Source organism: Larus michahellis, chromosome 1 (genome assembly GCF_964199755.1).
Source record: "Larus michahellis chromosome 1, bLarMic1.1, whole genome shotgun sequence".
Taxonomy (NCBI): Eukaryota; Metazoa; Chordata; class Aves; order Charadriiformes; family Laridae; genus Larus; species Larus michahellis.
In genome coordinates, this window is record NC_133896.1 from 6874420 (window position 1) to 6901382 (window position 26963).

Genomic DNA, 26963 nt, shown 5'->3' on the forward strand with positions numbered 1-26963 from the left:
GTAACGGCTCACCCGAGTACTCCGTTGTCTCACTATTATCTTAACATTCACTGAGAAGTGTGGATTCTTTGGATCTCTTCAAACTTGTTACTAATACGGAATACCGTTGGTCTGCACGATACTGGCTACAACAGCCTTAGGACCTGCTGCATAATTTAGGCTAATGATTCTTTGTATTTCATTTCATGCAGCCCTCTATTTTTGCCTGGAAGCAGAGATATTGCAACACTGCCAGAGCATCTCTTAAGAAGCGCCATTGCTCCAGACACTCATAGCACCCCTGTTTTGTGAGCTCTTAGGTGCACATTACAAGATCAATACTTATTTTTGGACTAGATGTTCAGAGGAAGCCCCTGGAATAATATTTTTGCAGTAATTCAGGACTGAACTCCCCGTGGTTGGGATATACTAAGATATTCTAAGGATGGCGGCAATTTGTGCCTTCTGCACAATGTTTCTCGAACCTCAAAATGTCTTTCCCTCAGCAATTTAAAGGTTGCTGTTGGCTGTGACTGCAGGGGAAGAGACATTACCGTTTCTGTGAAGAAGTTAGTTGTAAGCATGAAAAGAGCTCCAGTAATTTCTCTAAGGGGAGGCACCAAGCCTCGTAAAAATATTGACTGAGCTTACACGTAGCTTTTCTGCGCCGTGTTGGTTATAAATAAAACCAAGACACCCAGATTACAGTTTGTAATAGAAGACAGGTGACCTGAAAAATTTATAAAGGTGTGAGATAATTAAGAATGATAATTTTCAGTTAACATTTGAATGATATGGCGCCATTATAAACCATTTAACATAAAATGCAAATGAATGCATCTGAAAAGGGAACGTTATGTTTGTGGGTTTACTGTAATCGAGTGCAATATGTATTTGAAGGAGTTGTTAGTAGGGAAATGAAGGTTTAAGGCTAAATATGACTGAAAATGTTTTAATCAAGTAGTGAAAACAGGCCCTCAAACAAATCAGAATTACAGGAACATTGGGCTACTCTTTGGGGGCCACAAGATCTTGAATAGTCAGGGGATTGCAAGGCAACGAGAAGAGCCCCACAAATTGTCTTTGACGCTTGCTGAAGGAAGTGTCAGTTCATTCCAGATCTGATACCCACAACACTCTCAGAGCGGCGAAGTTGCTCCCTCATCAAGAAGTTTTGATGAAAAGGTGCCCGAAAGGCCATCAGTGCCTATGGAAGAGGGGAAAAGACACCACCAGCCGCTTGGGTTGGTTTTTCTGCCCTGCGTCGTGGCTGCTGAGAACAAATTAGCCGTGTTCGAGGGACAGGAATGGCACTCTGGCTGCGTGTAGAGCTGCTGAGCTGGAAGAGCCCAAACCCAAAAGCCCCACAACCAGTGAAATCAACGGGAGCAGCGGGGTCAGGGGCATCTGCCAGACCGTCAGGCCAGAGCAATGGGTGATGGGAAATTAATTAATTAACCTGACAAATGCTGTTCAAAGACAGGAACGGTAGTGTATCTCCTCCCAGGTGAAGCTGGAAGATAAATATTGCCTCATGATAAGTAATTGAGGTTGTGTGAAGGCCTCTGCTGGCAGATCTAGCGACAGCGCTTCAAATATAAACGTTCGTGGGGATACCTTTCAGTGCTGGTGCCCTCCTCTCTGGGAAAACACTGAAAATAGAATTTCTAGCCTAGACACTGAGCAGAGGTAAGCAGTTGCAATCTCTTGACATTGTATATTAAAAGCCACAATCTGTATCTGGCAGATGAGTTAGAGATTTTGAAGTTGGAGATGGTTGAACCAGCTGAGGTAAGTGGACAGGAATGGGTGCTTTGGTCTTTAGTTTGTATTCAATTTTAATACCGTTTAATTGATTCTTGAAGTATATTTGGAGCTTCCAAATAATTCGTAATGGTCTTTCAGAGCTTTAGATATAGCGCATCATATTTTCAATTAAAGAATCATTATTTAATTAATGTGGCTCAGTCAAGTCCTGATAAATATGGGCACCATGAGAGCTATTTTTGTTTCCTGATTCATTTCTCCAACAGGACTGAGGAAGCACCGCCTTGAACCATGTCTCTAATGATGAACTCATTTCCTGCTCAATAAATACACTGAAGAATAGCGTTATTTGCATATATTCTACTAAGGATTCCTCCAAATAATACAGAGATTAATAATATCACTATATTTCTTCCCCTCCAAACACCGGACTTGACTTTACTAAGACACACACCGTAAGGTAGAAAGCCAAACGTTGAACAGGAATAGTAGCTAATATGTACAAAGAAGATTAAGAAAGGAAAAAGAAGTATATTTATAGCTCGGTTTCGGCTGTGCTGTTCTTGTACCCCAAAACCAAGCTGTGTTTCTAAATGATTTGTATGCTGTTTGGCTATTAGCATTGCTGCCATTCAAAGCTCTCTTCTTTTTCTTCTCTCTCCTCCCTCCCTTCCCCCCAGTACTTCATTTTTATACCTGTCATGAAACAGTTGGGGTCGAAAGTCAGCACAGAGTGCATCATTTGTACATTGTGTCTCTTTTCCTCATGTGCCTCTGCTGCCAGAGAAATTGAACTTTCGTCCATTAAAAATCCATTTATTGTGTCTTGACTTCACTGAACTAAAGAACAGGACATTTCATCAAACAGTACAGTTTAAAATCAAATTAAATTGTACTAGGGGCCAGAAAATGTGACAGGATAAAGACCCTAGTCATTTAAAAAATCTTTTTAAAGACCTCCCTGATTGCACTTATTGATACTTCCACATGTCCTTTAAGGTCAAAACTGGTCAGTGACGCAAGGACTCGGCATGGGACATCTAAATGGACCCTTTTGGCATTTTTTTGCCTTCTTTCCATAAAAAAAGTGGTGAGCACTTCTTCCGAATTCGTGCTCGCTCAGGTTTGACACCTGCACGCTGAGTTTGGGTGCAAGTGGTCCCCAGTTGTGATGTCCTTCCAGGTGAACCTTCATGTTGGACATCACTGCCCCAGGGTGCTGGTAGTACAGGGCTGCCATCTACAGCGATGACTTGTGTTGAAGCATGTGGCATGGGTTTAAGTAACTCGGTAGCAAACCCCACGAAAATCAGGGGAAGAACGCTTGTCCAGTAGACTTGCCTGATGGCCTTTCAACTTGATTAAACATATCCCTCAAAAAACGGGGTTTGCATCATGTGTTCTTCTGTTGGCAACCTGGTCCCTTTATTGCCATATATAACCACAACATGTGGAGGAGAGCCGCGTTAAATATGTTTCTTGTCCTAGTTACAGTTTCCAGAATGTTGATGTGCCACTGGAGTCAGAGAAACTGGAGTTTCACAGATGGATTACAGAATTAAATTGTGTAACTCGCAGGGCTACATATGTGCAGCATTTCTGGAAGTCCAGAAATGAAACCGGGGGCTGAGAAAACACCCTTCTTCCAGACCCAATTGCACGGGCAACAGCTGGAATTTGCACGGCTCCTTATTCAATTAATATTCAGAAGGCACTATTGCATTTTCCCAAGAGCAAAGAGACAGTAAAAGCAAGCTGCTACATCTAACTCCACTATTTGTCCTCCCCCTCGTGCTGTGTTGGGCTGTTTGGTTGGTTGTTGGTAGTGTTTTGTTTCTGGTTTTTTTAACCTCTTATAAATATGTGTTACATTTGGCAAAGAGGCAACTAGGGACCAAGAAGAGAACAGCGAAGCGGTGTTTCAGAAGCCAAGAGAGAAGCGTGTTTAAAGTGAATTGCACCAGCTTTTTGTTCATATGGGAGATGCTTGTATTGGTTTTTGCTTGACTTGCTTCCATGCTTCCGTGCAGACTAAGCTGCTGAGATGCTCGTTTATAGTTTAGCTCTTTTTAAGGTATGGTTTGGGTTTATGGTCTAACCAACGACAAGGGGAAGGTTTACTACAGTGATAAATATTTATTTGGTTGTAATGCTAATGAGGTTTATAAAATATATGCAGCAGATGAAATGCAAATGTGTTATCACTGCCTCTTTTTTTTTTGAAAAATTAGGTATCTCCTTTCCCTTTTGGAGTGTACTGTATATTCTAAGTGAAACCAGATTACAAAATGATATTTGGAAAACACTTTTTAGAAGGCCTTCTTCTGTTTAAATATACATGAGAGGTGTTCGTTTTGTTTGTGTGCAGCAGGAATACAGCCAGGATGATGGTTTTCCTGGCTCCAAAGCTGCTCAAATAGAAGATCAGGCCAGGGACTGTCTTCCCTTATGGAGCTGTTTCTGGGCTGAAGCCTGGGGTGGCCCATGAGCTGCAGGAACTGCACAGGCTCCAGAAGAGTTGATTCTCCAGCAGCTTTTTTCCCTGCTCAAGGCCAGCCCTGGAGAAACAGAGGTGAAAGAGGGTTGCTAAATTGCATAGGTTGTTACTTGCTGGCTTCAAGGAATGGTTTCAGTCTGGAAATGATTTATCATTTCTTATGAAGTATTGACAAGTGACCAAAAGCTAAAAGGAGGTTGTGGAAGTCAAGTTTTTAGTTTGCAATCAAAATGAGGGGCTTTGGCAATCTGGATTCCTCTCTTTTTTTGACCCACCAATTTCAGAGCAGTGAGAGGGCGAAGCACTAGAATATTTTGTTATAAACTTGGCTTTGTAATGCTCACCTCAAATACAACCTTTTCATCGTTCATTCTAACATAGACTGAGAGATGGAGATCAATGGTCTTTGGTGTTTGGCTTTTTGATTTCAGGATTTTCACGTGCATCAGTTGTATCATTTTAATAGCCAACTCCATCTTTTTTGATACCTCATCATAGTTTAAATAATTGATTTTGGTTTAATTTGTACCCTTTTTCCCATTTTGACAAGTTACGATTATAGTGTACAGCTTTATCATTGTCTCATAAATGATATAACAACTGCTTGTGAATGCCCATAAGTTTTTATTGTTGTGTGTGCATGTTAATAACAACATTGTGGAACGGCACAGAGAAGTTTTTAGCAGAATAATGTTTGCATTTCCTCTAGTAAATTGTAATGCCATAGTACAATTCCTGTATAATAAATCCATAGAATCTCTTATCTATCTGTATTGTGGTAATGATTCAAGGATGGAGCTTCTAAACAGAAGGTGTATGTTACAGCTGTGATACGGATAGATAGTTTGAGAAACAGAAGGGATATGATTCATCCAAAGTCTGAGAAAATTATTGCCATGCCCATAAAGTTTAGCTCTTGCTTCCCATGATTGAATGGGTACCGTGGGCTCCCTGATCCCTGGGCAAACGGCACTGTGTGTGTGCTGAGTTGAGCAGTGGTCATGGAGTTGAAATGCAAAGTGCTGGAGGTCTGAAGCATTTTAGGGGATGGAAGGAACATTCTCTGTACCACCTTTTCTGGGCTGTAGTCAGGCTTCACTTAGGTATAATGCCACCTGTAGGGAATAAATGATATTACAAAGAAAAATTTAAAGGAAGTCTTATTGAAAAAAATATCCATTTTCTCCAAGGAAATATACCTTATTTCCTAAAGTGTTTCCTCCAGTTCCAGTGAATTTTCTTCTGGGTGCTGATGTCTAGACCATAGAGTAACGTAATTTTGGACCTCTGCGGTCGTCTGCTCCAACCTCTAACTCGAAGCAGATCCAATGAGGTCAGGATGCTCAGGGCCTTGTCACGCCCTTGCACACAAAAATTCTAAGAGTGAAACACCAGATTAATTATTATAACTTCCTCTTCTTAATAATACGTTGCTGTCATACTTTGCTGCTTTGTTTTAGTTTGAGAGGATATTAATATGTGTCTGAGTGGGATTAAACATGGATAAGCCTTACGTTGACTGGCATTTTAGGAAAGACTTGTTTTCTTCAGCTAGAAGGTTTTACTCCTGTGAAATGCTCTTAGTGTTTTTTGAAAGCTTAGACAAAAGCTTAGAGCTAGAATCGGGGAACAATATATGTTTTACTAAAAATTTATCAAGTGTTTATTTCAGTCGTTTTTTAGGAGAACACAAAAACCTCCATTAGACAGCTTACCAGGAGTGAAATAACCAGTTGAGGCACGCAGTGCGTTTAAATTTTCTGCTTATTTTGCTGTGGGATGGCAGGAATGTGGGACGAATGGAAAACTAGGAGTCTGACCCAAACCTGACTCGGGAGATGGGCGAGACGGCAAGGCCAGGAGTAAGACGTGGCAGGCTCTGCGAGCTCCGCGGGGGGAACCAGGCACAGCTCCTGTCCCTTTCCTCCTCCCTTCCCTCGAAAGCCAGCGCTGTGACAACCCAGCCTGAACCAGCACAGGCACGGGCTGCACCAGTCCCTCACCCCCGGACATTTCTGCTTCTCTGGCCCCTTGCAGGTAGAGGAGAGTTCAGTATCCGGGTGGTTTTTCTCTCCTAGGAAATCTCAGCAGTCAGGGAAACAATCTTAGCACTTTTAACACTAATGAAAGTTGAAGGCAGTAAACAAAATCATGGACTAAATCATCCGGTACTGACACGTCTTTTGAACAGTGAAGAGCTTTTCTTTCGGAGACGCGAAATAACATTTCCGTCGTGTTTTTGCTAGTCTGATAATTAGAAGTGATTTAGGATAGCAGTGAAGGTGCCTCTAATGGGCACCTTGTGGGTGTTAATAAAAGGAAGAATACATTAAACGTAGTGATTTGTGATTGGGCTGATGGGGTTAATATTTTCTTAGAATATAGCTGGACGTTTTTCTTGCGAGTAACAGTGTAATGTAATTATAAGTACCTTAGTAGATGGACTCAATTGCTCCTATCATGAAAATTAATTTCAGGATCATGCTGAGGCTTTCTTTCCTTTCTTCTTTATTTTCTACACCATGCGGAGGGAGCAGACACATACGAATGAAATTATGTTTGAACAGACCTACTCGGGGAGGCCTGTCTGATTCCTACGAACAACTTAAATTGAGATCTGTGGGAAAGGAGTGCATTTACAACTACGCTCCTTCACATTTTCTGTACTTGTGTGACTCCCAGTTTTCTCGCGTGAATTTTTAAAGTGCTTGACAAAGCTGGACGGATATCTCCAATTTACAAGAGGGAAAAGTGAGATTTGCTGAGTTTTCCCAAAATGTTTCCCAGAACTAACTGAGCTATGACTGCAGCTTTTCCAATAAGTTTTGTCAAGCTTTCTAATCAAGCTAATTCAGCACAGGTAAATGTTCATGCTGTAGTAGTTTTAAACACCCAAATAATAAATAATAACTATTATTATTGTTGTTGTCGTCGTCAAGCATTTATATTCTCCATATTTTAATGCATGGAAAATACAAAATCCTGGAAGTTATAGTCTCAGGATATGCATTTCTAAATTTCTGCGATACTTGAAATATACAGAAAGATGGCAAAGGTTTTCAAAGGATAATATAGACAAAGATCTGACATGAAAAATCTGTGTTTAGTGATATTTTGAGCTTTTGCCAGTGACTTTAGCCTTGAAGAACTTAATGGAATTAAATCAAATAGGACTCTCAGAAATTGCTCTGAAAACATACACAAATTTAGAGAGATATCAGCAACATGAAAGTGTTGGATTGCTGCTGTGTGGTTTGAAACCTTAATTACCAATACTCATTAGCAGGTATACATCTGACCTATACTGATTTAAAGCAGCTAAAAATAAGTCCTAAACCCGTGAAGGAAGAGGAATGTCTGACAGAACGAAGTAGTGAGTCTTGGTTTGGCTGAAAGCAGTTGGTTGCATGCTTTTAAACCCAAAGCAGACACACCCAGGATTAGGGTTTGTAGGTGTGAAACTGGGTCCTGATTTGAGTTGAGGATGTAAATCCGTATTTGGGTAGAATTCTGTGGAAGATTTTGTACGAGATGTGTAGACATCTCAGTCTCGGAGAATTGACTGTTGTATGCGTCTGTGCTTCCTCGCGTGTTTAGTATTAATATTCCTTGCTGTCTTAACACAGGCTGTAAAGTGTTAATGAAAGAAAAAGAAAGGCTGGAAGTTCTTTTCCAGAGAATCCTTTGTGTGGTGAGGGAGGGAGAATCACAAATGTACTTGCAAGTCCAAGCAGAGCTATGCTGGAGTTCATCACTCCCCTTCCTTCGGTTTTCTGGAGAGGTACTTAATGGTGTTTGAATATGACTGTATAGTGCCATTAACGTAACAATGTTCATTCGTACAGTGCAACACCAGAAAGATAATCTCTGTGTTAAGTACTTTTCCTTTATAATCCCTGGAGAGTCAGAACTCTAAAAGCAAATATTGTATTTACCGCAGACTGTAAAAGGGAAGAAATGGGGCTAAAATGCAAAGCAGCGAAGGTAAAATAGGAGTTCCTTTTGGATGTCTGCAGTCGTACTATGAACACATACATACACACTGTTATGCTTTTTAAGGCAAGCGCAAGGTCCTGCACCTGGGTCGGGACAATCCCAAGCACAAATAGAGGCTGGGCAGAGAACGGATTGAGAGCAGCCCTGCGAGAAGGGCTTGGGGGTGTTGGTTGACGAGAAGCTCAACATGAGCTGGCAATGGGCGCTCGCAGCCCAGAAAGTCAAGCACATCCCGGGCTGCATCCCCAGCAGCGTGGCCAGCAGGGCCAGGGGGGGATTCTGCCCCTCTGCTCCGCGCTGGTGAGACCCCACCTGCAGTGCTGCCTCCAGCTCTGGAGCCCTCAGCACAGGAAGGACATGGACCTGTTGGAGCAGGTCCAGAGGAGGCCACAAAGATGCTCAGAGGGCTGGAGCCCCTCTGCTGTGAGGACAGGCTGAGAGAGTTGGGGTTGTTCAGCCTGGAGAAGAGAAGGCTCCAGGGAGACCTTAGAGCCCCTTCCAGTACCTAAAGGGGCTCCAGGAGAGATGGGGAGGGACTCTCTATCCTGTAGGGAGTGTAGTGATAGGACGAGCGGTAAGGGTTTTAAACAGAAAGAAGGTAGATTTAGATTAGATATTAGGAAGAAATTCTTTATTACCGTGAAGGTGGTGAGACACTGGAATAGGTTGCCCAGGGAAGTTGTGGATGCTCCATCCCTGGAAGTGTTCGAGGCCTGGTCTAGCGGGAGGTGTCCCTGCTCATGATAGGGGGGTTAGAACTAGATGATCTTCAAGGTCCCTCCCAACCCAAACTGTTCTATGATTCTATATTATCCCTAATTTGAAATAAACAACTTGATTACAGATTAGATCAATCATGGTTTCAGTATTTCTGGCCAAAGCAAGAAAAGACTTGATGTGCCAGCTAACAGCGTAATTGAAGCAGAGATTGCTTCACTGTTGGTGATTTGTTTAAGGATTTTAATTTACAGTAATGGGTATTCTTCGTTGCATTGTAACCTGGCTCCCTACATCTGCCTTTGGAAAACAGTCGCTGCTTGTATATACTACTGGAATGATGATGCGAGACATTAAACACCAAAATGGAGCAGCTCAGTGCTGCTGCCTGACATCTCCTTTCCAGAATAGAACAGAGTGGGAAAATTGATGCCTAGCTGTCGTTACTTTGATTTGCACCGGAGCTCTGGTGGGAGCTCAGCCACTGCTGGGGACTGGGGGAAATGGAGGTTGTGTGTCTTTCAGAATTCATCAAGTGAGCAGATAACCAGTACGCTCCAGAGGACAGTTCTGCCTTGGCTGCTGGAAGGACTGAAGGATAAGATGACTTTTCCCTGCATCTGACTCGTGTTTTTATTCTTACAAAGTTAAGCAAAGGAGCAACAAGCGGCGGTAGCTGGAGAATATCACAGGAGCAGAAAGCAATTTGACAAAAACAGTAAAGAGAAAAAGAGATCAACAGTGTACAGCACATTTATTGTTGTGGAATAGTTATTCAGACTGGAAGAGAGCTGTTGGGAATCCAAATAGTGTTCAAAAATGATAAAACATGATACTAGGAGCCCTATGTTCAAACGCTTTGAAGTTGCTGTCACTTACTCTGCTTTTGGAATACTGTCCAGGAATGAAGCGGTAATGAAGGCCAGCTACCATTGTTGCCTTCCTTATTTTTATATATTTGGTGGATTTTTGATGGAATCATGCGTTTAGTGAAGAGCAAATGCGCTAAACGTAAATAAAAGGTGTGCTAAGGACAACTGAAAGGAGGAGTGGTAGGAAAAAAACTGTGACTACAAAGGGAAGTAGAAGAATAGGGGGTAGTGTAAAGAAGAAAATGTGGTCAAGCTTATAGAAAGTTATTTGTTTGTCCAGAAAAACAGGTTTGGTTGCCTGCTCCGGATGGACAAATGATGCCTTTTCCCTTGAATTCCCTCTAGGGACCCCATCCATGCTTTCAGTGCACAACTAAGGAGCTTGATGGACTTCCTCTTTGGGGTGCCTGGAAGCCTTGGCTATATGTCAGGGTCCTCTTTCTTGTGGGCAGCACGGTTGCTCTTGAGAGTAAAAGTCTGTTTTGTCAGTGAAAGCTAATGGCATTGTTCCTAAAATCCAAAATTGGAGATTATGTGTCTGAATTCAGGGACTCCTACAATCAACGGGATTTGATTCTTTTTTTCAGGAGGCTGTTACTTAGACCACCACTGCTAGAGACCCATGCTTGGTTTGCTCAATGATAGTTCAACGGTAACTGCATTTATGGTTCATTTTGTTTGGATGCTGGTGACTCTAATCTTTCCATAGTGTCAGTGGTGCAGTTCAGCTCTGATGTACGGCTTCACCGCCCTGCTAGCTGGAAAATCCCATTGCAGATACGATTTCTTTCATTTATACAAGAGTTAGGAGAAAGTATGTTGTGGATGTACTCTGGAAAAAAAGTGGGTGGTATGAAGTAGAAATGCCAGTTGTGACCAAATCCTCAATCTTGTCCGCTCTCTAAGTGTAATTTAAATGCGAATCTTTATACATGAACCATTTAATCATACGGTGCACCACTAATTGCTAGAGAAACTGAGGTATTGGTTACAGGCAGCAACGCCAAGGTGTTGCGCAATAGTACTGGCAAGTGTGATAAATGACACGGAAAGCCGAAACGGTTGGAGAAATCCAGGTGGCTGCAGTGTTACATACTTATGTTTAATTTTTCAATGAGACGCTTGGAATGACATCTTTTCTTTTACAAATGCCAAGGAGAAGGATTTTCGTAGAAAGGATTACAGAACACCACAAGTCTTCCATTTCACAGGACTTTGCACCGAGTAGGAATATTAGTAGACTACTCAGAGGGACGTAGGGCAGATGAATTAAATCTTCATTTCGTTTCTGTTGAGCCTCAGCAACTGAACTTTAATGATTTTTAATTACATTCCTTACCTGGCTGGTGAGAGGGGCTGTATTAAACCACAAATACCTTAACATCTGGGGCTCATTTGTTCCAAAATGAACACCATCTCCTTTAATTCCCTATTTGTCTCTCTCTGCTCTTACAATATTTGCCTTGTACTGATTCCCCTTGCTAATTGCAATCCATCCAGCGCTGTATGTGAAAAAGCCATTTTAGTTGCATGATTTAATGCTTTTAAGTCATCTTGGCTTTGCTGACTCATTGGTCAACCTTGAAAAATCATAACAGTGCAAAGATTGCAATGCCATCGGAGGACTACCAGGTTGCGCAGGGGACTCTGTTACTGATTAGTGTCATTTTTTTTCCGAGTTGAAAGCGCTATTGTGTTTAAGGCCATGAGATTTAGAATTAGGAGTAATTAAAAACCAAGGCTGCTGCCTTTATATTTTTTTAAATATGAAGGGCCCCAGGAGTCTCTGTAGTCATTAGAAAATCCTATTCTCGTGCTAAGCTTGTCCTTATAAGCAGTTCTGTTGTTGGCTTTCCTGAATGTAAAGCAGGATCTCGTTCAGAGTAGATGCTGAGAGGGGGGGAAATACCGTAAAGGCAGGGGAGAAGCAAAGTGTGTTTGGGGGGCAGATATTTAGCGGTTGCGTGGTTGCTTTGTAATGTGTCCTTAGCAACTGGCTTTCTACTCTAACGGGAAAAAGAGATGGCGGGAAAGCATTCAAGGCAAGTGGGTCACATTTGATCCATGACCTAAAAGGAAAAGTGGGGGGAGGGAATAAACAGTTCGGATCATTAATGAGGTGAAAATTTGTCCTTATAAGGCTCATTCGTCAAACTGGGCAAAACTGCTATTCTGGTGTCTCGGTTGTGTGATAGAAAACGCAACTCCCGCTCCTTCAAAATGGTACAATTGCTCCACAGCTTTTTATTTTTAAAAAAAGGAAAAAAAAAAAAAAAGAAGAAAAAAAGTTGTTTGTTTTAAACACTCTCAAGCAACACAGTGATTAGACATGACAGTTTGGCCGTGGGGCCTTCCTTTCGGTTCAGGAAAATATAGAACATAGCTGAGCTGTCCTTTCCTGGTAAAAATGAGGTCATTTGTAAAGCTTTGTGTACATTTCTGCAGCGCTCGTAGAACAGAGCTAGCAAAACAATTCTCCTGAAGTCTCAATCCCACCTGTACCAATATTCCCATTTTTAAGAAATGCGGACCCATTGACCACGTAAGATGAGAAATCACAAGCTGTGATTTAGACTAAATCGCTCCTCGAGGATGTATAGTTTTGATTTAACTGTCGGGGCGCGTACGCTGCAGTTGTGAGCGTGCTGCCGTTGCTGACTTTGAGCTTCTTACAGCTCCGTATGGCTAAGGGAAAGCTTCTTGAAATCTCTTTCCTTTTCCATTGGAGCTGTGTTTGTGTTCTGAACTAAGCAAAAGTACACTGTCAGGCTTGATTTTTCTCTTTGTTGCAAATACATCTATACATAAACATAAACACACACAAATGTATTGTATACATTATATTTGTTAATTCCTGTTGTTCATAAAAATGCCCTAGGCAATTAAAATTTATTAAATAATAATGTATTTTATGTAAAAGCTGATACTGATTTTCATACCCAGCTATTTTTCTTCCACCGGTCAGATGTTGTATAGCTGCTAGTATTGCAAGGTAGTTTTAATTAGCATCGCAGCCTTATGCAACTCTGCCTGAGAATGCATCATCGAATTAAATAGGAAAGGATAGCAAGGGATGTACTGGCTAAGTGACAGGAAAAAAAGGAGTAGTGCGAGATGTGAGCTGGCGCATCAGAGTTGCATTCCCTTCTACCTCAAAACTTCAGGGAATATGTTCCCATTCTGTCCAGGAGACTCTTGATGTTAATCCCCAGATTCTCTGACCCTTCTCAGTAAAGCATTAGCTGTTTCAGTCAACTGTGTTGACATTCACTCTAGTCATGGAAAGATGGAAGCACAGAGAAGTAAAGGAGCATTCAAGATTTTGGGCTTCTTAATGAAGATACTTGGTAGAAAACAGTAGATTAAAAATTCCTGACTTTGTAGGCTAAGTGAACTCAGACCTGCCATGTCCCCTTCTCCCCTTTTTTTCTTAACCACCTATTGAAATGCTCTGAGAGTGTGTCGTGTTTCCTAACATAGGAAAATAGTAGGAAAATATCTGGGTTTAATAACAAAATTAGGACTGCCACTTAAAAAGCCGCCAGCATTGTTTGGGGTTTCAGAGATGCTCCTGCAATGCAAACAATAACAGTGGCTTTGGAAAGTATTCTACTTCTGGTGTATTTCATGGTTTTCAAATTCTGCTTTTAAAAGAGAAATTAGAATTGCATGAAGTTAAAAGGAAAAAGTGTATCATGAAAGGGGTTTTTTTGTCTTTAATAACATAACGGTTCACCATTTATATAGTGCTTTCCTCCGAGTGTTGCGGAGTACTTCATTGGGATGGGAACACAACGTACCGATTCAAAGGTGAGGGAGATAAGCACAGCAAAGGGAAGAGACTTATGAAAGAGCGTGACAGAGAAACGGCTTGCTTTGTTGCATAGTCCTCTGCTCTTTACCATTAGAAACACTTCCCGGTTTTGTTCTTCTATCGGATTTCATCTGCGCTGAAGGGTGGTTATAGCAAGAAAACTGATGTGCCTTGAAATAATCTGTAAGTAATACCCCTCTCGATGAATTTGAAATTGCTGGAGTAAAGCTCCGCGTTGGGTCTTCATAACTGACCCGCTGCCCAGCGGGATGCAGTCTGTCATGAGTGATTGCCTGGGCGCGAGGTACGGGTGTCCTTCCCTGCGTTAAACCAAAATGAACAGTCCTCCAGCGGTGGCAGCCAGAAGGAAAATTCAGGCTTCCCGTTTTTTCTCCGTATCTCTCACTTACAGTGACAAGCCCAGCAGGTTCAGCCTTCAAATCATTAAAATAAATGTTCATATTATTAAAATCCCCTATTTGGTGCTTGGATTCCCCTCCGTTTCCTGCTTCAAGCAATTGAGACCTGTGAGCTTCAAGTCTATATTTTCCCATCGGCAGTGTCCGGGTTCCTCCACTCGCCCTGGGGCAGGTTTCTTCCCTTTTTCCATCTGTTGAGCGAAGGTGCCGATGACCGTACAGAGAGGGGTTATACGCAAAAACAGTTGGAAGAGGGCTGGAGATCTTAGGGAACCACATGGTGTTACTAATCCTCCAGCTTTCCAAAGACTTGTCATCACAAATAAGAGTTTTCCACTTTCAGGGGGAGGAGGGAAAGAGAAGAAAGAAGGAAAGAAATTAACCCTGTGGTGTGATGACAGAGATTTCTATAAATCACAGCGCGTTTCACACTGCTGCTGACAGCCAGCCAAACCTGAGCTGGCCAAGTTTCCACAGGTCGAGTACATTACAGGGAGCTTAAAAATACATCCATGAGTGTTTAACTACCTTTTCTGTTGCACAAGGCTATTGAAGTTAAGAGGCTTTCTACATCATGGGATTGTCAAAGGGATGTGGACGGTATTCCTGTTTTTTCCCATCTCCTCCTTTCCCGTTTCTTCTGGAAAAGTGCCAGCAAGTCCCCAAGACCTGGGTCCATTTTCACTTGTGAATAAAACCTCCACAGCCAATAATAACTAAGCTAAGCTTTTATCCAAAATGTACAGTTAAGAAATTATCTCATCCTTTTAAATTTCTCCTGCTGCAAGTATTTACCGTGACCTTCAAAACATGGTTCTCGGCAACTTTTCAAGATGTATTTTCCTGTCGATTTGTCCAGCAAGTTCCGAGTGGCCGCGCTCTGCTGCTTTCCCAATGCTGCATCCGCGCAGAGCGCCCTGGAAACTCAAAACCAGAAGACAGAGGTTTATCTTTGAAGTCAGAAGTGTCCCCATAAATGACTCCCATATGACTTGGGAAGTGTGTGTGTGTGTTAGGGTGTGGTTTTGTCGGGATTGTTCATGGTATGTTTATTTGGGAAATTTAAACCAGTTTTTCTGAGGGTTGTTTTGTTTCTTTGAATGATGCCTTTAAAGGCGGAGTTGCTCCTTTCCTAATCATGTGTAGTTGTTTATTTTCTTGTGAGCCTCAAAAGAACAGCATAACCAGCAGCGCAAAATAACTTATTTGCAAAAATAGGGTAAAAATAAGAAACTAAATAAAATATTGTACTATAATGAGAGTTTACTTTAAAGACTCAGATTTGTTGCTGACTACTTGTGTGCCGGTGCTACGTAGCCTTTTATATAACTGCTGTCTCTTCAGATGTAAAAGTATAATTGTTAGTAACCCAAAATACAAGGGAAAATGAATCTTTCTTTGAAGAGCTTAGAAGACACATGGTGATGGGATTTAGAGGTTTCGACAAGTGCGAAATGGAGACAGCGTGGCCCGTTTCGCCGTGCGTAGGCAATGCTTTCCATCTAGCACGCATGGTGGTTTTTTCATTAAAAGTTGCTTAGCATTCTGGCTTCACAGCCAGTTTCTCTTCTGTGATCTCCGAATCGCGGTTGCATGTGTTGATAGTGGTACATCTGGTGGGATCTGGTTGTGCCACCATTTGACGCTAGCGTGGAAGACTTGCCCAGCTGAAGGTGAAGCCAGGCTCCGGCTTAACCCATTACTCCGTCTTCCATGAAGCCGCTGGGAGTACTTGTGCCATAACATTGAATGAACCACCAGTAATATCAGGGCTTGGGGTTTTTCCTTCCCCCACGAAAGCACTGAAGTGAGTTTTAAGTATGTTGAAAGTCACTGGGGAAAATCACTTTCTAACTATTGACATTTTAGTAACAATCTAATGATTTTTCTAGTATGTTATGTTGCCGAGTAGTTAGAAAAGACTCAGAAAAGGAAAACTTTTGTTTTGTTTTGTTTTTATTTTTTTAAGCTTCCCTGTAATACAACTTGAAAAAAACAACTCCTATTGATTTTGTTGTTGTCCAGCAATCTGATCAGAGCTGAGGTCTGCCCTACGGAAGGACTGGGCGCTTCTCCAACTCGCTTTTCTGCCCCCGAGACCCTGGCTGGGCAAAGATGATTTCCATACTCCTCTCTGAAGAACTGGGAAGTATTTCCCAGACAACATGTATGTTTTCCTTTACTAAACAGGCAGAACTTAGAAGACTTAGGAGGAGCAAAGGTGTTCTACAGAGAGGACGTCAAAAAGAGAAAAAACCTTCTGCCCCCAGCCCCACACCCTGCTCTGTTTTCCATTCAAATGGCAAGGTCAGCTTGTCTCCTGCCCTGCATGCAGGTGTTCAGTTGAGCCACAGTTTCATAAGATTATTCATCCCGGTAACATTTTAGAGCTTTCCCACAATTCCCAAAGTTTTGCCTACCCACATACTTTACCCTCAAGCCTCAGGAAGGATGAAGATTTTCTTTGTTGTTTGCTTGTACGTTTAAGATTTTGCCCTCCCCTGCCACTAAACCAAACCTGCAGATTTTCAGTTCCTGATTTTCAGTTCCAGTATTTTATCTGTAGCCTCTCCATCCCTCTTTTCCAAGACCCTGTACTTGGGTACTAGTATTGACTCTACCTGAAAGACTTACAAAGGCAGGCAAGGGACTAAAATTCCCAAGGCCAGATAGTGGGGTGAGAAGAGACGGGAACAACCTCTAGCACTTCTTGATTCTCCAACCAGAGGCAATATCACCTAATAAATACGCACTGCATATCTCAGCACATTTTAACCACCTGCAAAAATTGCCCTCTGGGGTGGGATTGCCCCGCTCCTACCCTACTCCTTCTGGCTTCTGGTAGATTGACAAAATGAAACCTCAGCTACTGGAATAGCCAAACTCCTTCCCTTCCCCTGGCCGCTGGTAGAAGTCCACCCTGCCCAGACAAAATGCTTGATTCACTGAAATAATGCATGGTGGTCTACATTTTCCTCTGTGCTGCAGAAATCGGCTTTGGCGCCTCCTTGACCTCCAGTTCACCAAAACCCTTCCATGTGCGGAAAGCAAAGAGGTGGCTACAGTCCTTCACAGGTGACTGGCAGCTTCTCCATGCTTTCTGCAGGCTTGGTTAGCGCGGAAGCAGGTCGAGACCACACCGCGCTGTAGTCCAGAGTGCTCACGCGTGTCACCCCAGCAATATCACGTTAAGCCCATCATGTACCAAGATGGGGTGGACGGGCCACCCTAATCTGAGCACGTACGAGACCCGAGAGCTCTCGTAGTGTGTGCTGTGTTTGTGTATACGCTATTCGTGTTTCCACTGAGGTCTGCATCTTTCTAACAGCTCACTGCAGCTGTATTTGCGCATTATGAAATAGCACGCTTTAAAGTGCCTCGTGAAGCAGATCCTTCCAGCCTTCGCATTGCAAGGGAACACGAGTCACACCATGCAAAAGTGTGTCTGCGCGTGTCAGCAAAGTGCTTTTTCAGCGCGATCGCTGAGTGCAAAAATTTCAAGAGGGATCAGGCAATTAAATTTCGAGCCCAGGTCTCTTCTGTTTGTTAGGAATTCATCATTTCGCATAGATGCAACATTTTGTTGTGTGTCTCGTATCTTCTATAGACACGATTTCATTTTAATTTTTTAGTATTGTCTTTCCCTGTTGTTGAGAGGTTTTTTTCTTCCTTTTTCTGGACAGGTTATACATATGCTAATAGAAATATGCCTATTATTTGAAGCATAGTTCTGCTTGTCAATGAAGCTTCATTAACACCGTTATCACTGCCTGACATTTATCTTATAATTTTCCAGAGTTGACTGTTACATCTCCATGGAAACCCAAATTGCAATTGAAACAAGTGAGATAATAAAGGCATCCATAGAGGATTGACAGTATGCAAGCCCACAGTGTTTGCAGGCTACATTTGTTTATAGTTCCTTAGATAAATCCATTGCAGTGGAGATTTTTATTACCTGTCTCCTATCTTTCTACGACTGCTGCTTATTGCAAGGTTTAGAACAACACCTTTTTTTTTTTATTTTGCTTTTTAATTAGAGCAATAAATCTTATTGGATTCAGCAAGGGAGGCATTGAAGATGTAAATTGTAGAGTGATTTTTCTGGGATGAAATGTGAAGTTTTTTATATAGGATTTTGGCACTATATAGACTGATGCATTCTTAGGTTGGTTTGGGTTTGTGTTTTTTTTAAGCAGCCAAAACTTACAATCGCAGAGTATTTTGATTTGCTGACTCTTTCAGTATGCAAGAAGGATCTTTTTTTTCTATACCTAAGGACTTGAGCTCTCTTAAGTTCGTGACTCTAAATCAATTTAGATGGTGCCTCAAAGCATAGAGTCATGAAACTGGAGTGGGTCCAGAGTGAATTAATCTGAAATTAATTTGATTTTGAAAGGCTCCATCTGGCTGTGTTTGGAAAAGGCATTTAGACAGATATATAAACAAATGATCATCTGTATTCTATATGCCAGATGTGGTGTCAAAAAAATGAAGAAACGGTTTAAAAAAAAAAAAAAAATCAGCTGAGAGGGATTTTAGTATAACGATGCTCAACTTGTTAAAATTACAATTGCATCACACTTTGGACAATAAGCTTTTCTCATATTCAGATTTGTAAAATGGGGGAGCACGGGTGAGCTTGATAGGATATTTTGTTTTAAGTAAGAAAATTGAATGTTACAGCTTGCTTTAATTGTCTATTTGACATCTTACATAAATAAGTGCAGCTAACCGAAATTGGCTGTGCCCTTAATACGAGCGGTGCTGTGATCTTCCAGCCCCTTTTTAAGGAACCTATTTAGGTAAAGCAGCCGTGTCAGGCACAGGCCGTTGGCGTCCCTCTCGTTGGGCATTTGCTTTTGGGCCCTATGAAAATAGTTCCCTGCGCTTTGTGGAGCTCCACGGGGAGTGGGTCCGAGCGTGTGTGCACACACGTGGGTGCCAGTCCTGAAATATACTGGGCTGTAAATCACTTCTTGCAATAATCAGTTGACTTTAGCACACAGGAACAGCTGTGTTTCAAAACAAATGTTTGGAGGACACCTTTCCCATGCCCTCCATCCCCCCAACCCCAACGCTAGGACGCAATTTGCCATAAACTAGACAAGTCCTTGCAAACCTCCTAAGAGCTTGCAGATAACTGCCAGCCTGGAGATAAAACTTTCTGAAATAGTCACATCATTAATTATCAAGTAAAAAAATAATTTTTTTGAAGCCTTCATTACTGCCTTTGAAGTTTTTTTGGGGGCAAAGGAAGAAGGGAATTGAGTAACAACTTTGTAAATTTGTGTTTGGAATGTGGAGAGAGAGACTGAGGTTGTTGACAAGAAAACAGATGGTTCTACGTGTCCTGAATTTTAAAAGCCTGGTACTGTTCTAATTCAGTTGTTGACATGTCACAAATGTATAAGCATTTGGGTGTAATCAAATTATTTTTTTTTTAAGTAATACCGATAAATGTTTCCTGCCACACAGAAAGAAGTACGCTTCGTTGCAAATATGTGTAATCAGTAAAGCAAGGCATTAATAATCCACACCATTAATACTGAGCAGCCAGCTACTCCAGACTCAACTTCATGTGAAAAATTGTATCAGTCAGTGCTCCAAAACTATAATTGCGCAAGCGCCTGAGAGCTCTCTCATGTTACTGTCCAGCCGACAGTAACGCAGAGAGAACCCCTTTGCAGTTTGAGTCCCTTTGAGACACAACGCCGATAGTTATGCAAAAGGACAACTTCTGCCCCAAAGAGATTGCAAAGAAAGCAGCTGGTGGGGAGCACAAGAGCGGAACAGTAAGTTGCAGTCGTTGCTCACGAGCATCATAGCAGTGGTGATCTGCCAGGGTCCTCTTTCCGCCATTAGTTTAGAGACAGAAAATTATAAATCAGAAGCCTTTGTTAATGCGAACATCTCCAGGTAAAAACCAGATGCGCAAATGCCCATCTGGGAGTCAGCCAACAGAAAACAGATATTTAAAATTCATGACATAGGTATTTATTGGACGTGTCTTAAATCACGTGGTACTTTTCTCCATCTGTGTAGAGTTAGAAATGCACCTACGTTACACCTGATGAAGACAGACTCAATCTTGGTTGAGGGTTTAATGTACAGAAAAAATTCTGCCCAGAAAGCAAAAATGACTTATTGGGTGGTTGCCTAAGCTGAGCTTTATGTTGCAGAACCTTATTGCTTGGCGGACCTCATCTAGCCTTGAACTAATTAGTTCCCAAAGCCTACAGGAGAACCCGGAAGAACAAGGCCAGGGGTTAATACATAGCTGCTTTGTTTAGATCTCCAAGCACTTATTTTAGTCATTCTTATGTATCCCTAGAAAATTGCGATCCTCATCCATACTTGAACAAGATGGGAAACTAATTCAAGGCAGTAAGGGTTGGGGTGGGGTGGGTTTGCCTTTCTTAAGCCGTTAAAGGGAAGGCGTCTGTCACTGGCTGTGGACCGTCTACCAGTTTCAGTTTAGTAAAATCTATAGGCCAGTGTAGGCAAATCCTTAAAGATACTGAAAATAGACCATGGTAAGTTTTAGCAGCATAAGTAAAAAGATGCTGTACAGACAATTAAACAGACCTGTACAGATGGTCTGTTTAATTGTTTGCTTCCACTATGGGATTATCTAGCAATGATATATTTAATTGGCTTCCAAAATAGAGGACTTTAAAAACACCGAACCTCTTCCTCTTCCTGTCTGCCTTCACTTCTGCACTCATTCGTTCTCTTGTTTACATCTATTTTAACTTGTATGAGTTACTCCACTCGTGTCTGTATACAGCACAGACACATCGTTTAGCACCGCTACGTGTTCTAAAAAAATAATTAACTTGATAAAAAAATAGGTCCATACACCAGCGGTAAGAGCTGAGACAGTCTGAGACACATTGGATGTCTTTTTTTCTAAAAAAAAGATGTATTTGAATGTAAGGCTTTTTTGAAGGTGTGATGTAGCAAATGGACAAAGCTTTTGCAAAGTTACTCTTGTTTGACTCTGCACCTCTAGGCAGCACTACCAAAAGCAGGGCATTAAAATAACATCATTTGGTAGTTTTAAACATGTATACGAGGATATCAAAGGTTTAGATTGAAAACTCAACCTTAAATCAAACTGGTTTGTAGTGGAGGTGGTGCGACAACGGAGGCTGAGCACCTGAAGAAACAACCGCCCTCCCGAGGGGAACAGTCAGCAATGAGCATGGGGGGGTGGCAGCCAGGGGGGGACAGACCCTCTCTCATTTGCTTTGGTGAGCAGAACTCTGAGGGCTAATTTTAGGAAGCCAAGAAGCCTTAGCGCAGAGGGATGTATGTGCTCTAACATATACCGTGAGCTGAAAGGGTAATTGCATTTTAACGTAGCTCTTATCATGATTTCCTTTTGTATTCTCGATTTCTTCCTGTGATACTAATGAGGAATCTGCATCTATACCTCAAAAGAATAATGTGTTTTATCTCAGGTGTGCTCAGCCCTCTTCTGATGTTTCTCTAATGTGTATATTGTTCAGTACTTTTCCCAATTCGTACAGCTCGCAGTATCATGCGTTCTGACCGACCTGTTTGAAAGGTAACTTCCTTCTCCCAGCCCAAATTTATTCCCTGTCAAAACATTTTTTTAAGGTAGGAAAAGTCTTTTTTCCCCAGACTTTCAAATCTTTTTTCATCAGCGACAGGGTGCAACCTCCTTAACTTGCCTAAAATTTACCTTTAAGGCATTAAAGTGATCACATGTACTAAATTTGGAATTAATCAGAAAACAAGCATCCCCTATAGTAGCAATGGTTTGCTACGATTTGTATGATGTAACCTATGGAGAGAGTTAGCAAAGCTGAGCTACAGCTAATCACGGGCTCCACCAGAAAAATGACTGCGAATTTTAAATTACCAGGGCGGTAAAAAGGACTCCATTGTCTTAGGCAGCGTTATGCTTTTACAGATAATTTCTGCCAGTGTGGAGGCAACACAAGAAAAAACGTCTTTGCGTTTGCCATTCAGTGCTTACACGAGCACTTGGGTGTTATTAGCTACTGAGAAGAATAAAATCTGAGCGTTGGATGTCAGGTATTACAAACCATCAGCATTGTTCGTGTCGTTAATGTGCGTGTGTGAGTGCAAGTGCGGTTGCTCTCTGCTGGCTGGCTGAAGAATTGCTCGGCTCTTTGTTCAAGGCTTCATGGGTCTGTAAGATGGAGCCAGGGAGGATGTTCTGTGCGCTCAGAGCTTCCGTACCCCTCCTGCAATTGCAGTTGGCCTTCAAATGCAGCAGAACAGCAGCTTCGCAAGTCCTACAGCTACCCGCTTGTCAGCCCCACCGATGGGTGCAGGGAAGCCTGGAGAAAATGATTTTGTAGACGTTACTGCATGCGTAGGACCAAACGTCCTGCCCTGCGCTGCTTTGTTTGTTGGGCATGTCAGGTTCATTTAGCAACTGCTGCTACGGATATGTGTTACTTAATAATAATTACTAGTATTATTAGCATTTAATAGCTCTGCCAAAAACTGTACAAGACGCTACAGCAGGAGCAGTTAATGATTTTTGAAACATCATCTTTCCTTTGAGCTGCTTTTGAGCAGCTGCGCTGTGAAAATGCTGATGGGCCAGAAAGCTTCTGGAGATGACTTTTTTTTTTCCTCCTCAAAACACAGAGACCTGGTTGGTCATTTACGGCTTAAAAATATGGAATGACTTCTTTTTTTTTTTGTTTGTCAGAGGTTTTGGCCCTTATTTTGCTGGCCCAAGTCCAATTTAGGTAATTACATTCTGTGTCTATAAATCACAGCCCCCTGCAGTTTTCAATTGGGTATGGTATTGTTCTGCCCTTCCTGGCTGAAACTGTTGTGTGATAATGCTCCATGTCATTAAACAGCTGCCGTCTGTCACCTTACAATGAAGTCATTCCTCTCCAAACAATGAGTTTATAAAGCCCTTTTGGGTCCTTCCAGATAAAATTTGCTCGTAAACCAGCAATTAGGGTCTTGCGAGTACGGTAAGGTGATGCTTGTTTGTCTCTCTTGACAGCAGTTGGAGTCCTTCAAACGGGTGTTGTCCCTTTTGTCAGCTTGTGTGATATCCTGGCAGCAGCTCAGGTGTAAATATTTATTACCGTAAAACCCTGATGCCTGTAAATGCTTTTGCGCTGGGGTGGATTTAGTAGTCTTTATACTTGGAACCCATTCGTTACCATGTTCTTGTTGTTACGTTGCTCTTAGAGGGATTTCAGTGTTCCCCTATGGATGTCTTATACCATAGCACGTGAAAAAGGCAAATCCCCAGCAACATGGTAAAACCACTAAAAGAGGGTGCAGGTTGAGACATACATGAACCAAAATGGAACAGTGGGAAGGGTTCTGGGCAGGGTTAAAAACAGATTGGAAAAACGGGTCTCATGTAAACCCCCGTTTGGTCCCCGTCAACAGCTGTTTTTCGTCACCTGGCTTGGCACCTAGTTCATTAATGGAAATGAACGTGGATTGATGTCAAAGCTCTTAACAGTGATGAATTCAAGAGGGCCCCTTTTGATCCAGACTTTGTTTCTGAAGTCTGCTTCTCCCCCCTTAGCGGTCAGTTCGCTTTTAGCAGTCTTGCTGTAATTACAGATATGAATGGGAGAGAGAGAGAGAAGGCGTCTACTAGGATTTTCTGGTGCTCCTGCTTAAGCAGCAGTGGTACTAAAACAATCTCTAGCTCCTCAAAGAGTCGCCCTGTCAACTTGCTGAAATGATGGAATGGTAGTTAGGTTATTAGAAGCAAAATTGGCACAAATTGAGAGAGAGAGGATGCTCTGGCAGCAACCACAAGCAGCCAGCGACTCAATGGCTTAATCTCTGCCCTTGGGCTGCTCTCTATGATATAGATGACACCTTGTCAGTGAAGATGATGTGCTGGGTCACCCCTGAGTCCAGTGGGCTAAATTGGCCATGGAGGGAAGGACTGCTGCGGTGTAGAGACAGCAAGCCACATAATCTTTTTTTTTTTTTTTTCCTTTTTTTAAATGTATGTCATTATTTGGGTAATGACAGTAATTGTCAAGGGATCCCGTTCTCATTAGTGTCCCTTAGACACAGCTATCTCTGTACGCTCATGCTTCCAAGAAATAGTCCTAAGCTTTCGCAAGGATCGCTTTGCCTCCTCTTGGCAAGTTTCACGCATGGTTTCTCTTTTGCCTTGTTATTTCTTGGGTACAGCAGGAGGGGAAGACAGGGGAAGGAAGGAGCCGCTTCCTCTGAGAGCCATTGTATTGGCAAAGAGAAGTAACAAAAAAAGCCGGCAGCTGTCGGCGACTAAGAGGTTTTAGTGCAGAGCAGTAATGTCCATTGGGTGAAGATGAAGGTTGGGAGAGGATGAGGGAATTCATCTTTAGCAGAGATCATTTGTGAGGGATCGAGGATATTTGGCTGGATTTTTTATTGACCCAACAAGCTCTGTGACAACTGAACTGCCAGGCAGGTGTGCTGTATGATTGTGTTCCTCAGTGGAGCCTTCAAGTGTATGCAGGGATCAGATCCATAGAATCTGTAAAATTGGCGGGTTTTTTCCATTGTTATCTCTTCGTTGTTTTATTCGCTTGTTGTCGTGGTTTAAGCCCAGGCAAAACCAGCACACTTGTTCAGTTTGTCTGCATTAGCTGTAGTCCTATGGCTACTGCCAAAGCAGGGTAAGGATGCTACTGCATGTGCCATTGCTGTGACAGCACTCATGTGCTCCTCAAAACTCCAACAGTGAGAGTATGATTCCTCTTCCGAGGTGCTCGAGAGCCTTTGTTTGCACCGAAGTCAAAGGAGATGCAATTTAGAAAGGAGCCCAGCTGTGCTTGTAGAACTGAGCGCCCTCTCTGCGGACTGACCTTGCCTATCAACCCCTCAACGTGCTGGGAGCTCAGTGAAACCCCTGCCTTGTGGGAGAAAGGGATTACGAAGAAAACTCTAAGTTATGTTTGTTTTTTTCCTAAATCTGCAGGAGTTAGTGGCTTGTCAGAGCTGTCAGTGGATGGTAGAATTTAGCCGGGAGAAGTTTTAATGACTTGCCCAACTTAATTCAGGCAGCGAGTGACAAAATCTGTCCCCCAGAGCTTTGCAGCACAGCGTACGGTGGCCTACGCCTGGAGTCAGGGCCTTTAACCATCTTTATCCAATAAAGCGTTTAGGAATATGATCAATGTAATTTGACTTCAGTTCCACTGAAGTAAAGAAAGGGTTTAAGTATTTTGTGGAATTAGGAGAGATCTTGGCCTATGCCTAAACCTTTAGCTCAGAGCAGGAGCTCGATGCTAATGGGGTCATTAACCTGAGAAAACAGAAGTGTTCGGTCTTGTGGTTTCCTAAAAATTGGCTTGTTAGCAATGGAAATTGTGGTGCTCTTGGTGGTAAAGGTGGTTTGTGTAAAGGAAAAAGCAAAGGAATAAACTTATTTTTCTTTATTAAATATGACCTTTGATGTAATGTTGGGCTAAAGTAGCAATTGTGTATGGATTTCTTAAAGACGGGAACCAACAGAGAGAACAGATGAAGGGCAAAATTTAAAAATGAACTCAATTCGGTTTTTAATGTAAACACCGTAGAGAATAAATAAAGTAAAAAGCGAAGCCAATTTCTGAAAGAAAATAGTTGACCTAGTCCAGAGCAAAGCTGAGGGCTGAACAGCTAAGCTTCTACCTTTTCTTGTCTTTGCAGGTCCGAAATAACGTGTAAGCATTTCCTATTTTAAGCTATGGGTCAGGCATTCTTCAGCCTCCCTACGCGGGAGGTTGTTCAGCAGATTGGGTTTTACATAAAGGAATAGGAATCGGGAAGAAATCACAGAATGATTTTCTAGAGATGTAAGTGTCATGTGGGTGCCTACTGCTCCATGAAAGTATGAAAGTCTTGAAAGTTCTTCCCATGGGCTTTCATTCAAGTGAGTCAGTCAGGATTTTTCTGTTTCTTGGAGATTTGGGGGGGGTGGTGGTGATTCTTTAGTTGGTTATTCTTTAGTTGGTTGGTTTGGTTCCACTTAAGTGTTACATATCTATGGAAAATGGAGTTTTTAAGGCTTCGAGAAATCGTGATATCTCCAGGGGTTCTTGTGACCTGCAGGACATCTTCAAAATAAAGAGGATATTTGTGCATGAAACGCAATATAAAAGGTTGGACCGAATCTTTCAGTCTCGTACTCAGGCAAGACTCCCAGTAGAATCAATAGGAATTTTGTCTAATAAATGACTGTGATAAATCCTGTTGTCTGCTGATCCGTGTTGGAGACACTTCACAAGTGATGATTAAACTTCTTGTTGTTGGTTTTCAAAATGTGCCTTTAATATAACTTGCTCCTTCCTGCTGTAAGCAGGGAAAGTGCTAAAGTTAATATGGGCATATTAATGTGTTCAGGTGAATTATGCTTTCAAGGAGATGAAACACATGAAACTAAATAATTTGTCTTTGTACAGGTTATAGCTGTGAGACAGGGGAATTACACAGGGTTGGGCTTTTTTCTTGCCATTCTTAAATTTTATTTTTTATTTCACGTCTAAAATATGGTTTTCGTCTGGCGGTGCAGATTTTGAGCTTTTCCAAGTCCTCCTGTGGGTATTCTCTCCTGAACAATCATCAAACGGAGAAACTGTAATTAAAGCCAAGTTTTTTGAAAGTGGCAGGTGGCTCTGAAATGCCTGAATTCTGCGATGAGTAAGTTTCAACATTGCAGAACACAGGCCATTTCCCCCCTTTCCCCGGTGGAAAGTTGGGAGGAATGCTCTAGAAGTCATGTCTCATTAACGTTCTTTCTTGAAACCGATGCGTCCAAAAATTATCATCACGTATGCAGTTTCTAGCCAAGTAATTAGTTGAAATCACTGTCCTTAATTATCAATAATGACATGAGGGTGGGGTGGTTTTTTTTGTATTTTTACTTTTGTTCACTA

General features: G+C 42.1%; 1 protein-coding gene across 34 annotated transcripts in view; it reads left to right on the plus strand.

The window, feature by feature from the left end:
* CELF2 (CUGBP Elav-like family member 2) overlaps positions 1-26963 on the plus strand; it is a 559698-nt gene that overhangs the window by 401563 nt on the left and 131172 nt on the right. The window lies entirely within an intron of this gene.